This window comes from Schistocerca nitens, unplaced genomic scaffold (genome assembly GCF_023898315.1).
Source record: "Schistocerca nitens isolate TAMUIC-IGC-003100 unplaced genomic scaffold, iqSchNite1.1 HiC_scaffold_385, whole genome shotgun sequence".
NCBI lineage: Eukaryota > Metazoa > Arthropoda > Insecta > Orthoptera > Acrididae > Schistocerca > Schistocerca nitens.
This window is the reverse complement of record NW_026045919.1, coordinates 889,846-903,137: the sequence shown is the minus strand read 5'-3', so window position 1 is coordinate 903,137 and position 13,292 is coordinate 889,846. Positions and strand designations below refer to the sequence as shown.

General features: G+C 49.6%; 24 non-coding genes across 24 annotated transcripts; all 24 read right to left on the bottom strand.

The window, feature by feature from the left end:
• Positions 1-220: 220 nt before the first annotated feature.
• Positions 221-302, bottom strand: Trnas-cga (transfer RNA serine (anticodon CGA)). Its single transcript has one exon. It is a non-coding gene; the product is annotated as a tRNA-Ser (tRNA).
• A 137-nt stretch (positions 303-439) lies between these two features.
• Trnak-uuu (transfer RNA lysine (anticodon UUU)) lies at positions 440-512 on the bottom strand. Its single transcript has one exon. It is a non-coding gene; the product is annotated as a tRNA-Lys (tRNA).
• Positions 513-1,048: 536 nt separating this feature from the next.
• Positions 1,049-1,121, bottom strand: Trnaf-gaa (transfer RNA phenylalanine (anticodon GAA)). The gene has a single exon. It is a non-coding gene; the product is annotated as a tRNA-Phe (tRNA).
• A 576-nt stretch (positions 1,122-1,697) lies between these two features.
• On the bottom strand, positions 1,698-1,779 carry Trnas-uga (transfer RNA serine (anticodon UGA)). The gene has a single exon. It is a non-coding gene; the product is annotated as a tRNA-Ser (tRNA).
• A 698-nt stretch (positions 1,780-2,477) lies between these two features.
• Positions 2,478-2,559, bottom strand: Trnas-cga (transfer RNA serine (anticodon CGA)). The gene has a single exon. It is a non-coding gene; the product is annotated as a tRNA-Ser (tRNA).
• Positions 2,560-2,696: 137 nt separating this feature from the next.
• On the bottom strand, positions 2,697-2,769 carry Trnak-uuu (transfer RNA lysine (anticodon UUU)). The gene has a single exon. It is a non-coding gene; the product is annotated as a tRNA-Lys (tRNA).
• A 536-nt stretch (positions 2,770-3,305) lies between these two features.
• Trnaf-gaa (transfer RNA phenylalanine (anticodon GAA)) lies at positions 3,306-3,378 on the bottom strand. The gene has a single exon. It is a non-coding gene; the product is annotated as a tRNA-Phe (tRNA).
• A 576-nt stretch (positions 3,379-3,954) lies between these two features.
• On the bottom strand, positions 3,955-4,036 carry Trnas-uga (transfer RNA serine (anticodon UGA)). Its single transcript has one exon. It is a non-coding gene; the product is annotated as a tRNA-Ser (tRNA).
• Positions 4,037-4,734: 698 nt separating this feature from the next.
• Trnas-cga (transfer RNA serine (anticodon CGA)) lies at positions 4,735-4,816 on the bottom strand. Its single transcript has one exon. It is a non-coding gene; the product is annotated as a tRNA-Ser (tRNA).
• Positions 4,817-4,953: 137 nt separating this feature from the next.
• On the bottom strand, positions 4,954-5,026 carry Trnak-uuu (transfer RNA lysine (anticodon UUU)). Its single transcript has one exon. It is a non-coding gene; the product is annotated as a tRNA-Lys (tRNA).
• A 536-nt stretch (positions 5,027-5,562) lies between these two features.
• On the bottom strand, positions 5,563-5,635 carry Trnaf-gaa (transfer RNA phenylalanine (anticodon GAA)). Its single transcript has one exon. It is a non-coding gene; the product is annotated as a tRNA-Phe (tRNA).
• Positions 5,636-6,211: 576 nt separating this feature from the next.
• Trnas-uga (transfer RNA serine (anticodon UGA)) lies at positions 6,212-6,293 on the bottom strand. The gene has a single exon. It is a non-coding gene; the product is annotated as a tRNA-Ser (tRNA).
• A 698-nt stretch (positions 6,294-6,991) lies between these two features.
• Positions 6,992-7,073, bottom strand: Trnas-cga (transfer RNA serine (anticodon CGA)). Its single transcript has one exon. It is a non-coding gene; the product is annotated as a tRNA-Ser (tRNA).
• Positions 7,074-7,210: 137 nt separating this feature from the next.
• Positions 7,211-7,283, bottom strand: Trnak-uuu (transfer RNA lysine (anticodon UUU)). The gene has a single exon. It is a non-coding gene; the product is annotated as a tRNA-Lys (tRNA).
• A 536-nt stretch (positions 7,284-7,819) lies between these two features.
• Trnaf-gaa (transfer RNA phenylalanine (anticodon GAA)) lies at positions 7,820-7,892 on the bottom strand. Its single transcript has one exon. It is a non-coding gene; the product is annotated as a tRNA-Phe (tRNA).
• A 576-nt stretch (positions 7,893-8,468) lies between these two features.
• Positions 8,469-8,550, bottom strand: Trnas-uga (transfer RNA serine (anticodon UGA)). Its single transcript has one exon. It is a non-coding gene; the product is annotated as a tRNA-Ser (tRNA).
• Positions 8,551-9,248: 698 nt separating this feature from the next.
• On the bottom strand, positions 9,249-9,330 carry Trnas-cga (transfer RNA serine (anticodon CGA)). The gene has a single exon. It is a non-coding gene; the product is annotated as a tRNA-Ser (tRNA).
• Positions 9,331-9,467: 137 nt separating this feature from the next.
• On the bottom strand, positions 9,468-9,540 carry Trnak-uuu (transfer RNA lysine (anticodon UUU)). Its single transcript has one exon. It is a non-coding gene; the product is annotated as a tRNA-Lys (tRNA).
• A 536-nt stretch (positions 9,541-10,076) lies between these two features.
• Positions 10,077-10,149, bottom strand: Trnaf-gaa (transfer RNA phenylalanine (anticodon GAA)). The gene has a single exon. It is a non-coding gene; the product is annotated as a tRNA-Phe (tRNA).
• Positions 10,150-10,725: 576 nt separating this feature from the next.
• Trnas-uga (transfer RNA serine (anticodon UGA)) lies at positions 10,726-10,807 on the bottom strand. Its single transcript has one exon. It is a non-coding gene; the product is annotated as a tRNA-Ser (tRNA).
• A 698-nt stretch (positions 10,808-11,505) lies between these two features.
• On the bottom strand, positions 11,506-11,587 carry Trnas-cga (transfer RNA serine (anticodon CGA)). Its single transcript has one exon. It is a non-coding gene; the product is annotated as a tRNA-Ser (tRNA).
• Positions 11,588-11,724: 137 nt separating this feature from the next.
• On the bottom strand, positions 11,725-11,797 carry Trnak-uuu (transfer RNA lysine (anticodon UUU)). The gene has a single exon. It is a non-coding gene; the product is annotated as a tRNA-Lys (tRNA).
• A 536-nt stretch (positions 11,798-12,333) lies between these two features.
• Trnaf-gaa (transfer RNA phenylalanine (anticodon GAA)) lies at positions 12,334-12,406 on the bottom strand. Its single transcript has one exon. It is a non-coding gene; the product is annotated as a tRNA-Phe (tRNA).
• A 576-nt stretch (positions 12,407-12,982) lies between these two features.
• Positions 12,983-13,064, bottom strand: Trnas-uga (transfer RNA serine (anticodon UGA)). The gene has a single exon. It is a non-coding gene; the product is annotated as a tRNA-Ser (tRNA).
• Positions 13,065-13,292: the final 228 nt, after the last annotated feature.

The following is a 13,292-nucleotide window of genomic DNA, read 5'->3' as shown; positions in this document are numbered from 1 at the left end:
CTCGGCGTCGGCGCGAGAAAATGACGGGAGCGCACTCGTGGGCCTGCGACGGCTTTCTGCAGTCCCAGCGTCAGTGCGAGGTGAACCGGTAGCCACAGGAAGCAGCGGCCGTTGCGAAACTCAGTATTCTTAAATTTTCGTCTTGTTGAGAGTGGCGTCATTGGTTTGCATCCGCGTTCACGTGTGTGAAAATATTTGCTGCTCTTTACGCAAAATCGCACGCAGCCGGTAGGACTCGAACCTACGCTCCCAGAGGAAATCTGATTTCGAGTCAGACGCATTAACCACTCGGCCACGACTGCCGGTAGCGCGAGTTCTGCCGACACATGCAACTGCTACCGTTTAAAGCACTGTGGTGTCAGGAAACGGCGTAGTTGCATTCTTCTCCGTAGTGTTTCCACCTCTACTAGACGAATCACTACCAAAGTATTAAAATTTCCGCCCGGACAGGGACTTGAACCCTGGACCCTTAGGTTAAAAGCCTAATGCTCTACCGACTGAGCTATCCGGGCTCACAAGACGTTTGTAAACCTTCCACGATACACAACTGCACATTGACTCATGTCCTTTACTGTTGTGCACTCGCTGCATGGAGCTGTAACTAATAAAACGTCGCCTGGATGCTGTCTACAAACTTATCGTGCTAAGCTCGTAACAGACTATCGAAGAATGCTGACACATGACGCAAGAACAAATTGCAGCAATCGTTACGTCTCATACGTTGGAGCAGAGGATTTACGTGTTCTGTCGACACTCACTGGGCAACTGGAAAATTCACAAGCATTTCGAATGCAATGTTTCCCACGTTTTCGCTCATTTCACGGTTCCGTTGGAGACGTTCTTCACGTCCTGACACAAAAAAGGGAACGCAATAGGTAGGACTTTTTTTATTTTCTTGCTTCCCAGGCATTTGCCTACTGTGTTCCTCTTATGGCATGCACTGGACAACCAGAACAGCTACAGGAGGGAGTCATTTTTGTTCTCGGCGGTAGTTACATTATCACAAACTCAGAGCAATTCCATTGGCGTCAGCTTCAAAACGAATGCATGCCGAAACCCGGGATCGAACCAGGGACCTTTAGATCTTCAGTCTAACGCTCTCCCAACTGAGCTATTTCGGCTGACGTTGAACGTCTCTGTTTTGCACGTCTTCGTTGACCTCTGCCCCGTCGCCAATTTCACAGTCATCTTCATCTGATAAGACACAGGGACGCTGAAAGGCGAGCAGCAGATGCAGTGAAGTACCACACACATTTCTTCTGCTTCCATCATCGTAACAAGCAAACACTTCGACTCGATTCATGTAATATTGACTTCGCTGACGCTAGAAAACCTGTGCTATATCGATGCCACGTGCAACTCGTGTGCAAAGAACGAGACACAAGAAGCAGTGAGCCTCTCCAGCGTGTGAGAGGCAGCATCTAGCAGATACACACGGTAAAACATTTGACTTGCGCTAGCTCATAAATTGCTACACGTCATCGTCTGCAAGCTAAAATGGACACATCTGCACTGCCCAGAGAGGTGACACTTGCACTGACACCTGGTGGACGGCTGTGAGACGAGGAGATGAGCTGTGGCTTCTGGGCGCGACTGTAGCGCTGCACCCTGCACATTGCTGGCGATCCACGTGTTTAGTGGAGACGCAACCGCTAGGATGCAGCTGAACGTCCTTCTTCTGAGAGCGAGAAAATTTTCGCAGTCGGCAGGACTCGAACCTACGCTCCCAGAGGGAATCTGATTTCAAGTCAGACGCCTTAACCACTCGGCCACGACTGCCTGTGGCAATATCGTCTTCCGACAAGTGAAAGTGACATCTTTAGAAGCAATCCGATGGCAGAAAGCGGCGTGGCCTCACTCTTTTCTCTAGTGTTTCCATTGCCAGCACATTAGCCGTTACGAAAGTGTATTAATTTTCGCCCAGACAGGGGCTTGAACCCAACACCCTTTGGTTGAAAACCTAACGCTCTACCGACTGAGCTACCGTACAGCTGCGTGGTGTGCGAGTGATTCACATGTCGTAATTACTGGCTTATGGCTCCAATGGCGACTTCACCGACTTCCCACTGACGCACCGCTGACGCTGCTTTTCTGTCGTCTTAAGCGGTGGACATACTTGCAAGTAGCTGCGAGATCTTAACAAAAGAAACGCTGCACCATTGCTTTTGCCGCACTCGAATGACTGAATTACGATTCTTAAAAAGAAATGAATGTTCGCTCTGTCCAACACTTCCAAGCACATCTGTGTACTCACAAACTCGGCGTCGGCGCGAGAAAATGACGGGAGCGCACTCGTGGGCCTGCGACGGCTTTCTGCAGTCCCAGCGTCAGTGCGAGGTGAACCGGTAGCCACAGGAAGCAGCGGCCGTTGCGAAACTCAGTATTCTTAAATTTTCGTCTTGTTGAGAGTGGCGTCATTGGTTTGCATCCGCGTTCACGTGTGTGAAAATATTTGCTGCTCTTTACGCAAAATCGCACGCAGCCGGTAGGACTCGAACCTACGCTCCCAGAGGGAATCTGATTTCGAGTCAGACGCCTTAACCACTCGGCCACGACTGCCGGTAGCGCGAGTTCTGCCGACACATGCAACTGCTACCGTTTAAAGCACTGTGGTGTCAGGAAACGGCGTAGTTGCATTCTTCTCCGTAGTGTTTCCACCTCTACTAGACGAATCACTACCAAAGTATTAAAATTTCCGCCCGGACAGGGACTTGAACCCTGGACCCTTAGGTTAAAAGCCTAATGCTCTACCGACTGAGCTATCCGGGCTCACAAGACGTTTGTAAACCTTCCACGATACACAACTGCACATTGACTCATGTCCTTTACTGTTGTGCACTCGCTGCATGGAGCTGTAACTAATAAAACGTCGCCTGGATGCTGTCTACAAACTTATCGTGCTAAGCTCGTAACAGACTATCGAAGAATGCTGACACATGACGCAAGAACAAATTGCAGCAATCGTTACGTCTCATACGTTGGAGCAGAGGATTTACGTGTTCTGTCGACACTCACTGGGCAACTGGAAAATTCACAAGCATTTCGAATGCAATGTTTCCCACGTTTTCGCTCATTTCACGGTTCCGTTGGAGACGTTCTTCACGTCCTGACACAAAAAAGGGAACGCAATAGGTAGGACTTTTTTTATTTTCTTGCTTCCCAGGCATTTGCCTACTGTGTTCCTCTTATGGCATGCACTGGACAACCAGAACAGCTACAGGAGGGAGTCATTTTTGTTCTCGGCGGTAGTTACATTATCACAAACTCAGAGCAATTCCATTGGCGTCAGCTTCAAAACGAATGCATGCCGAAACCCGGGATCGAACCAGGGACCTTTAGATCTTCAGTCTAACGCTCTCCCAACTGAGCTATTTCGGCTGACGTTGAACGTCTCTGTTTTGCACGTCTTCGTTGACCTCTGCCCCGTCGCCAATTTCACAGTCATCTTCATCTGATAAGACACAGGGACGCTGAAAGGCGAGCAGCAGATGCAGTGAAGTACCACACACATTTCTTCTGCTTCCATCATCGTAACAAGCAAACACTTCGACTCGATTCATGTAATATTGACTTCGCTGACGCTAGAAAACCTGTGCTATATCGATGCCACGTGCAACTCGTGTGCAAAGAACGAGACACAAGAAGCAGTGAGCCTCTCCAGCGTGTGAGAGGCAGCATCTAGCAGATACACACGGTAAAACATTTGACTTGCGCTAGCTCATAAATTGCTACACGTCATCGTCTGCAAGCTAAAATGGACACATCTGCACTGCCCAGAGAGGTGACACTTGCACTGACACCTGGTGGACGGCTGTGAGACGAGGAGATGAGCTGTGGCTTCTGGGCGCGACTGTAGCGCTGCACCCTGCACATTGCTGGCGATCCACGTGTTTAGTGGAGACGCAACCGCTAGGATGCAGCTGAACGTCCTTCTTCTGAGAGCGAGAAAATTTTCGCAGTCGGCAGGACTCGAACCTACGCTCCCAGAGGGAATCTGATTTCAAGTCAGACGCCTTAACCACTCGGCCACGACTGCCTGTGGCAATATCGTCTTCCGACAAGTGAAAGTGACATCTTTAGAAGCAATCCGATGGCAGAAAGCGGCGTGGCCTCACTCTTTTCTCTAGTGTTTCCATTGCCAGCACATTAGCCGTTACGAAAGTGTATTAATTTTCGCCCAGACAGGGGCTTGAACCCAACACCCTTTGGTTGAAAACCTAACGCTCTACCGACTGAGCTACCGTACAGCTGCGTGGTGTGCGAGTGATTCACATGTCGTAATTACTGGCTTATGGCTCCAATGGCGACTTCACCGACTTCCCACTGACGCACCGCTGACGCTGCTTTTCTGTCGTCTTAAGCGGTGGACATACTTGCAAGTAGCTGCGAGATCTTAACAAAAGAAACGCTGCACCATTGCTTTTGCCGCACTCGAATGACTGAATTACGATTCTTAAAAAGAAATGAATGTTCGCTCTGTCCAACACTTCCAAGCACATCTGTGTACTCACAAACTCGGCGTCGGCGCGAGAAAATGACGGGAGCGCACTCGTGGGCCTGCGACGGCTTTCTGCAGTCCCAGCGTCAGTGCGAGGTGAACCGGTAGCCACAGGAAGCAGCGGCCGTTGCGAAACTCAGTATTCTTAAATTTTCGTCTTGTTGAGAGTGGCGTCATTGGTTTGCATCCGCGTTCACGTGTGTGAAAATATTTGCTGCTCTTTACGCAAAATCGCACGCAGCCGGTAGGACTCGAACCTACGCTCCCAGAGGGAATCTGATTTCGAGTCAGACGCATTAACCACTCGGCCACGACTGCCGGTAGCGCGAGTTCTGCCGACACATGCAACTGCTACCGTTTAAAGCACTGTGGTGTCAGGAAACGGCGTAGTTGCATTCTTCTCCGTAGTGTTTCCACCTCTACTAGACGAATCACTACCAAAGTATTAAAATTTCCGCCCGGACAGGGACTTGAACCCTGGACCCTTAGGTTAAAAGCCTAATGCTCTACCGACTGAGCTATCCGGGCTCACAAGACGTTTGTAAACCTTCCACGATACACAACTGCACATTGACTCATGTCCTTTACTGTTGTGCACTCGCTGCATGGAGCTGTAACTAATAAAACGTCGCCTGGATGCTGTCTACAAACTTATCGTGCTAAGCTCGTAACAGACTATCGAAGAATGCTGACACATGACGCAAGAACAAATTGCAGCAATCGTTACGTCTCATACGTTGGAGCAGAGGATTTACGTGTTCTGTCGACACTCACTGGGCAACTGGAAAATTCACAAGCATTTCGAATGCAATGTTTCCCACGTTTTCGCTCATTTCACGGTTCCGTTGGAGACGTTCTTCACGTCCTGACACAAAAAAGGGAACGCAATAGGTAGGACTTTTTTTATTTTCTTGCTTCCCAGGCATTTGCCTACTGTGTTCCTCTTATGGCATGCACTGGACAACCAGAACAGCTACAGGAGGGAGTCATTTTTGTTCTCGGCGGTAGTTACATTATCACAAACTCAGAGCAATTCCATTGGCGTCAGCTTCAAAACGAATGCATGCCGAAACCCGGGATCGAACCAGGGACCTTTAGATCTTCAGTCTAACGCTCTCCCAACTGAGCTATTTCGGCTGACGTTGAACGTCTCTGTTTTGCACGTCTTCGTTGACCTCTGCCCCGTCGCCAATTTCACAGTCATCTTCATCTGATAAGACACAGGGACGCTGAAAGGCGAGCAGCAGATGCAGTGAAGTACCACACACATTTCTTCTGCTTCCATCATCGTAACAAGCAAACACTTCGACTCGATTCATGTAATATTGACTTCGCTGACGCTAGAAAACCTGTGCTATATCGATGCCACGTGCAACTCGTGTGCAAAGAACGAGACACAAGAAGCAGTGAGCCTCTCCAGCGTGTGAGAGGCAGCATCTAGCAGATACACACGGTAAAACATTTGACTTGCGCTAGCTCATAAATTGCTACACGTCATCGTCTGCAAGCTAAAATGGACACATCTGCACTGCCCAGAGAGGTGACACTTGCACTGACACCTGGTGGACGGCTGTGAGACGAGGAGATGAGCTGTGGCTTCTGGGCGCGACTGTAGCGCTGCACCCTGCACATTGCTGGCGATCCACGTGTTTAGTGGAGACGCAACCGCTAGGATGCAGCTGAACGTCCTTCTTCTGAGAGCGAGAAAATTTTCGCAGTCGGCAGGACTCGAACCTACGCTCCCAGAGGGAATCTGATTTCAAGTCAGACGCCTTAACCACTCGGCCACGACTGCCTGTGGCAATATCGTCTTCCGACAAGTGAAAGTGACATCTTTAGAAGCAATCCGATGGCAGAAAGCGGCGTGGCCTCACTCTTTTCTCTAGTGTTTCCATTGCCAGCACATTAGCCGTTACGAAAGTGTATTAATTTTCGCCCAGACAGGGGCTTGAACCCAACACCCTTTGGTTGAAAACCTAACGCTCTACCGACTGAGCTACCGTACAGCTGCGTGGTGTGCGAGTGATTCACATGTCGTAATTACTGGCTTATGGCTCCAATGGCGACTTCACCGACTTCCCACTGACGCACCGCTGACGCTGCTTTTCTGTCGTCTTAAGCGGTGGACATACTTGCAAGTAGCTGCGAGATCTTAACAAAAGAAACGCTGCACCATTGCTTTTGCCGCACTCGAATGACTGAATTACGATTCTTAAAAAGAAATGAATGTTCGCTCTGTCCAACACTTCCAAGCACATCTGTGTACTCACAAACTCGGCGTCGGCGCGAGAAAATGACGGGAGCGCACTCGTGGGCCTGCGACGGCTTTCTGCAGTCCCAGCGTCAGTGCGAGGTGAACCGGTAGCCACAGGAAGCAGCGGCCGTTGCGAAACTCAGTATTCTTAAATTTTCGTCTTGTTGAGAGTGGCGTCATTGGTTTGCATCCGCGTTCACGTGTGTGAAAATATTTGCTGCTCTTTACGCAAAATCGCACGCAGCCGGTAGGACTCGAACCTACGCTCCCAGAGGGAATCTGATTTCGAGTCAGACGCATTAACCACTCGGCCACGACTGCCGGTAGCGCGAGTTCTGCCGACACATGCAACTGCTACCGTTTAAAGCACTGTGGTGTCAGGAAACGGCGTAGTTGCATTCTTCTCCGTAGTGTTTCCACCTCTACTAGACGAATCACTACCAAAGTATTAAAATTTCCGCCCGGACAGGGACTTGAACCCTGGACCCTTAGGTTAAAAGCCTAATGCTCTACCGACTGAGCTATCCGGGCTCACAAGACGTTTGTAAACCTTCCACGATACACAACTGCACATTGACTCATGTCCTTTACTGTTGTGCACTCGCTGCATGGAGCTGTAACTAATAAAACGTCGCCTGGATGCTGTCTACAAACTTATCGTGCTAAGCTCGTAACAGACTATCGAAGAATGCTGACACATGACGCAAGAACAAATTGCAGCAATCGTTACGTCTCATACGTTGGAGCAGAGGATTTACGTGTTCTGTCGACACTCACTGGGCAACTGGAAAATTCACAAGCATTTCGAATGCAATGTTTCCCACGTTTTCGCTCATTTCACGGTTCCGTTGGAGACGTTCTTCACGTCCTGACACAAAAAAGGGAACGCAATAGGTAGGACTTTTTTTATTTTCTTGCTTCCCAGGCATTTGCCTACTGTGTTCCTCTTATGGCATGCACTGGACAACCAGAACAGCTACAGGAGGGAGTCATTTTTGTTCTCGGCGGTAGTTACATTATCACAAACTCAGAGCAATTCCATTGGCGTCAGCTTCAAAACGAATGCATGCCGAAACCCGGGATCGAACCAGGGACCTTTAGATCTTCAGTCTAACGCTCTCCCAACTGAGCTATTTCGGCTGACGTTGAACGTCTCTGTTTTGCACGTCTTCGTTGACCTCTGCCCCGTCGCCAATTTCACAGTCATCTTCATCTGATAAGACACAGGGACGCTGAAAGGCGAGCAGCAGATGCAGTGAAGTACCACACACATTTCTTCTGCTTCCATCATCGTAACAAGCAAACACTTCGACTCGATTCATGTAATATTGACTTCGCTGACGCTAGAAAACCTGTGCTATATCGATGCCACGTGCAACTCGTGTGCAAAGAACGAGACACAAGAAGCAGTGAGCCTCTCCAGCGTGTGAGAGGCAGCATCTAGCAGATACACACGGTAAAACATTTGACTTGCGCTAGCTCATAAATTGCTACACGTCATCGTCTGCAAGCTAAAATGGACACATCTGCACTGCCCAGAGAGGTGACACTTGCACTGACACCTGGTGGACGGCTGTGAGACGAGGAGATGAGCTGTGGCTTCTGGCGCGACTGTAGCGCTGCACCTGCACTTTGCTGCGATCCACGTGTTTGTGTTGGGAGACGCAACCGCTAGGATGCAGCTGAACGTCCTTCTTCTGAGAGCGAGAAAATTTTCGCAGTCGGCAGGACTCGAACCTACGCTCCCAGAGGGAATCTGATTTCAAGTCAGACGCCTTAACCACTCGGCCACGACTGCCTGTGGCAATATCGTCTTCCGACAAGTGAAAGTGACATCTTTAGAAGCAATCCGATGGCAGAAAGCGGCGTGGCCTCACTCTTTTCTCTAGTGTTTCCATTGCCAGCACATTAGCCGTTACGAAAGTGTATTAATTTTCGCCCAGACAGGGGCTTGAACCCAACACCCTTTGGTTGAAAACCTAACGCTCTACCGACTGAGCTACCGTACAGCTGCGTGGTGTGCGAGTGATTCACATGTCGTAATTACTGGCTTATGGCTCCAATGGCGACTTCACCGACTTCCCACTGACGCACCGCTGACGCTGCTTTTCTGTCGTCTTAAGCGGTGGACATACTTGCAAGTAGCTGCGAGATCTTAACAAAAGAAACGCTGCACCATTGCTTTTGCCGCACTCGAATGACTGAATTACGATTCTTAAAAAGAAATGAATGTTCGCTCTGTCCAACACTTCCAAGCACATCTGTGTACTCACAAACTCGGCGTCGGCGCGAGAAAATGACGGGAGCGCACTCGTGGGCCTGCGACGGCTTTCTGCAGTCCCAGCGTCAGTGCGAGGTGAACCGGTAGCCACAGGAAGCAGCGGCCGTTGCGAAACTCAGTATTCTTAAATTTTCGTCTTGTTGAGAGTGGCGTCATTGGTTTGCATCCGCGTTCACGTGTGTGAAAATATTTGCTGCTCTTTACGCAAAATCGCACGCAGCCGGTAGGACTCGAACCTACGCTCCCAGAGGGAATCTGATTTCGAGTCAGACGCCTTAACCACTCGGCCACGACTGCCGGTAGCGCGAGTTCTGCCGACACATGCAACTGCTACCGTTTAAAGCACTGTGGTGTCAGGAAACGGCGTAGTTGCATTCTTCTCCGTAGTGTTTCCACCTCTACTAGACGAATCACTACCAAAGTATTAAAATTTCCGCCCGGACAGGGACTTGAACCCTGGACCCTTAGGTTAAAAGCCTAATGCTCTACCGACTGAGCTATCCGGGCTCACAAGACGTTTGTAAACCTTCCACGATACACAACTGCACATTGACTCATGTCCTTTACTGTTGTGCACTCGCTGCATGGAGCTGTAACTAATAAAACGTCGCCTGGATGCTGTCTACAAACTTATCGTGCTAAGCTCGTAACAGACTATCGAAGAATGCTGACACATGACGCAAGAACAAATTGCAGCAATCGTTACGTCTCATACGTTGGAGCAGAGGATTTACGTGTTCTGTCGACACTCACTGGGCAACTGGAAAATTCACAAGCATTTCGAATGCAATGTTTCCCACGTTTTCGCTCATTTCACGGTTCCGTTGGAGACGTTCTTCACGTCCTGACACAAAAAAGGGAACGCAATAGGTAGGACTTTTTTTATTTTCTTGCTTCCCAGGCATTTGCCTACTGTGTTCCTCTTATGGCATGCACTGGACAACCAGAACAGCTACAGGAGGGAGTCATTTTTGTTCTCGGCGGTAGTTACATTATCACAAACTCAGAGCAATTCCATTGGCGTCAGCTTCAAAACGAATGCATGCCGAAACCCGGGATCGAACCAGGGACCTTTAGATCTTCAGTCTAACGCTCTCCCAACTGAGCTATTTCGGCTGACGTTGAACGTCTCTGTTTTGCACGTCTTCGTTGACCTCTGCCCCGTCGCCAATTTCACAGTCATCTTCATCTGATAAGACACAGGGACGCTGAAAGGCGAGCAGCAGATGCAGTGAAGTACCACACACATTTCTTCTGCTTCCATCATCGTAACAAGCAAACACTTCGACTCGATTCATGTAATATTGACTTCGCTGACGCTAGAAAACCTGTGCTATATCGATGCCACGTGCAACTCGTGTGCAAAGAACGAGACACAAGAAGCAGTGAGCCTCTCCAGCGTGTGAGAGGCAGCATCTAGCAGATACACACGGTAAAACATTTGACTTGCGCTAGCTCATAAATTGCTACACGTCATCGTCTGCAAGCTAAAATGGACACATCTGCACTGCCCAGAGAGGTGACACTTGCACTGACACCTGGTGGACGGCTGTGAGACGAGGAGATGAGCTGTGGCTTCTGGGCGCGACTGTAGCGCTGCACCCTGCACATTGCTGGCGATCCACGTGTTTAGTGGAGACGCAACCGCTAGGATGCAGCTGAACGTCCTTCTTCTGAGAGCGAGAAAATTTTCGCAGTCGGCAGGACTCGAACCTACGCTCCCAGAGGGAATCTGATTTCAAGTCAGACGCCTTAACCACTCGGCCACGACTGCCTGTGGCAATATCGTCTTCCGACAAGTGAAAGTGACATCTTTAGAAGCAATCCGATGGCAGAAAGCGGCGTGGCCTCACTCTTTTCTCTAGTGTTTCCATTGCCAGCACATTAGCCGTTACGAAAGTGTATTAATTTTCGCCCAGACAGGGGCTTGAACCCAACACCCTTTGGTTGAAAACCTAACGCTCTACCGACTGAGCTACCGTACAGCTGCGTGGTGTGCGAGTGATTCACATGTCGTAATTACTGGCTTATGGCTCCAATGGCGACTTCACCGACTTCCCACTGACGCACCGCTGACGCTGCTTTTCTGTCGTCTTAAGCGGTGGACATACTTGCAAGTAGCTGCGAGATCTTAACAAAAGAAACGCTGCACCATTGCTTTTGCCGCACTCGAATGACTGAATTACGATTCTTAAAAAGAAATGAATGTTCGCTCTGTCCAACACTTCCAAGCACATCTGTGTACTCACAAACTCGGCGTCGGCGCGAGAAAATGACGGGAGCGCACTCGTGGGCCTGCGACGGCTTTCTGCAGTCCCAGCGTCAGTGCGAGGTGAACCGGTAGCCACAGGAAGCAGCGGCCGTTGCGAAACTCAGTATTCTTAAATTTTCGTCTTGTTGAGAGTGGCGTCATTGGTTTGCATCCGCGTTCACGTGTGTGAAAATATTTGCTGCTCTTTACGCAAAATCGCACGCAGCCGGTAGGACTCGAACCTACGCTCCCAGAGGGAATCTGATTTCGAGTCAGACGCCTTAACCACTCGGCCACGACTGCCGGTAGCGCGAGTTCTGCCGACACATGCAACTGCTACCGTTTAAAGCACTGTGGTGTCAGGAAACGGCGTAGTTGCATTCTTCTCCGTAGTGTTTCCACCTCTACTAGACGAATCACTACCAAAGTATTAAAATTTCCGCCCGGACAGGGACTTGAACCCTGGACCCTTAGGTTAAAAGCCTAATGCTCTACCGACTGAGCTATCCGGGCTCACAAGACGTTTGTAAACCTTCCACGATACACAACTGCACATTGACTCATGTCCTTTACTGTTGTGCACTCGCTGCATGGAGCTGTAACTAATAAAACGTCGCCTGGATGCTGTCTACAAACTTATCGTGCTAAGCTCGTAACAGACTATCGAAGAATGCTGACACATGACGCAAGAACAAATTGCAGCAATCGTTACGTCTCATACGTTGGAGCAGAGGATTTACGTGTTCTGTCGACACTCACTGGGCAACTGGAAAATTCACAAGCATTTCGAATGCAATGTTTCCCACGTTTTCGCTCATTTCACGGTTCCGTTGGAGACGTTCTTCACGTCCTGACACAAAAAAGGGAACGCAATAGGTAGGACTTTTTTTATTTTCTTGCTTCCCAGGCATTTGCCTACTGTGTTCCTCTTATGGCATGCACTGGACAACCAGAACAGCTACAGGAGGGAGTCATTTTTGTTCTCGGCGGTAGTTACATTATCACAAACTCAGAGCAATTCCATTGGCGTCAGCTTCAAAACGAATGCATGCCGAAACCCGGGATCGAACCAGGGACCTTTAGATCTTCAGTCTAACGCTCTCCCAACTGAGCTATTTCGGCTGACGTTGAACGTCTCTGTTTTGCACGTCTTCGTTGACCTCTGCCCCGTCGCCAATTTCACAGTCATCTTCATCTGATAAGACACAGGGACGCTGAAAGGCGAGCAGCAGATGCAGTGAAGTACCACACACATTTCTTCTGCTTCCATCATCGTAACAAGCAAACACTTCGACTCGATTCATGTAATATTGACATCGCTGACGCTAGAAAACCTGTGCTATATCGATGCCACGTGCAACTCGTGTGCAAAGAACGAGACACAAGAAGCAGTGAGCCTCTCCAGCGTGTGAGAGGCAGCATCTAGCAGATACACACGGTAAAACATTTGACTTGCGCTAGCTCATAAATTGCTACACGTCATCGTCTGCAAGCTAAAATGGACACATCTGCACTGCCCAGAGAGGTGACACTTGCACTGACACCTGGTGGACGGCTGTGAGACGAGGAGATGAGCTGTGGCTTCTGGGCGCGACTGTAGCGCTGCACCCTGCACATTGCTGGCGATCCACGTGTTTAGTGGAGACGCAACCGCTAGGATGCAGCTGAACGTCCTTCTTCTGAGAGCGAGAAAATTTTCGCAGTCGGCAGGACTCGAACCTACGCTCCCAGAGGGAATCTGATTTCAAGTCAGACGCCTTAACCACTCGGCCACGACTGCCTGTGGCAATATCGTCTTCCGACAAGTGAAAGTGACATCTTTAGAAGCAATCCGATGGCAGAAAGCGGCGTGGCCTCACTCTTTTCTCTAGTGTTTCCATTGCCAGCACATTAGCCGTTACGAAAGTGTATTAATTTTCGCCCAGACAGGGGCTTGAACCCAACACCCTTTGGTTGAAAACCTAACGCTCTACCGACTGAGCTACCGTACAGCTGCGTGGTGTGCGAG